Here is a 1,040-nt window from a genome sequence, read left to right as displayed (position 1 = left end):
TCCGGCCCCCGCCCCCGCCGGACTGGCCCCGCCCCGCCCCGCGGCGAATCAGCGCGCGCTCCCGGCCGCCCCCGCGCAGGGGGCGGTGCTGCCGGCCGCGGCCAGGCCCCGCCCACGCGCGCGTGCGCAGACGCGGGCGGGCGGTTTCGTGGTGCTGCCGCCGGGCTCCGTTTTGGGGCTCCTCGGCCGGGCTGAGCGAGAGCTGCCGCGCGCCGGTGCCCCGCGCGCAGCGCTTTAGTGACGTGAGCGATGACGCGCGGCGCGGCCGCTGCGCGCTGAGCCGCGTTCGCCCGGCGCGCGAGGAGGCTCCGAAGCGGTATCGGGGAAAGGAGCGTCTCTTGATGGGGCAGCGGCTGATTAGCAGCGCCCACCGCAGGCCCGCGAAGGCGGGGTGCCCTCCGCTCCCGTTCTGTCGTTCGGGTTTTCCGGGGCTCCACGCTCAGGTAAAAGATAAGGCGGTTTCTCCGTTTTTAGCTACCGAGCTTCCAGAAGAAGCGGAGCGCGCTTTTGGAAAGGAGGGCTGGGAGCACGGCAAGCTGTGCGGGAGGCTGCCCTCAGCCGGCCCTGCGCTGTGCGGGAGAACGCGGTACAGACGTCGAGGTGGAGTAGTTGTGGAGAGAGGCTGGGCACCAGCGGCAAGAGAGGTGACCGACAGCAAGGAAAATTAGAGGAGATTGGATTAGAAAAACACCTTTGGAGAGGGAAGAAAATATTTCCTGAAAAGAGTTCATAGAGTAAGCATGAAGGGAAGCACGGATGCTGACAAGAGTGTAGAAGTAGGAAAGAAACGGGAAAGCAAAGCATGAAGTGCTCAGAGAGACATAAGAGATAATTTTAATTTGTTGAAAAAAATCTGTAATTGATTAACTAGCTTCTAACGAAATAAATGAAGGACACGTTTGCTTTGGCTGCTGTCCGTTGCATCCCTGTTCGCAGATGGAGTAGAGCTTTTAACGACTGCAAAGCCTGGGAAGCGCCGTGTCAGCCGAGACAGGAAACCCCGGTCGCTAGAGGGGGCAGCGCCGCCGCCCGGGCTCCCG

This window comes from Apteryx rowi, unplaced genomic scaffold (assembly GCF_003343035.1).
Source record: "Apteryx rowi isolate R43461 unplaced genomic scaffold, aptRow1 scaffold_14, whole genome shotgun sequence".
NCBI lineage: Eukaryota > Metazoa > Chordata > Aves > Apterygiformes > Apterygidae > Apteryx > Apteryx rowi.
This window is presented reverse-complemented; position numbering follows the sequence as displayed.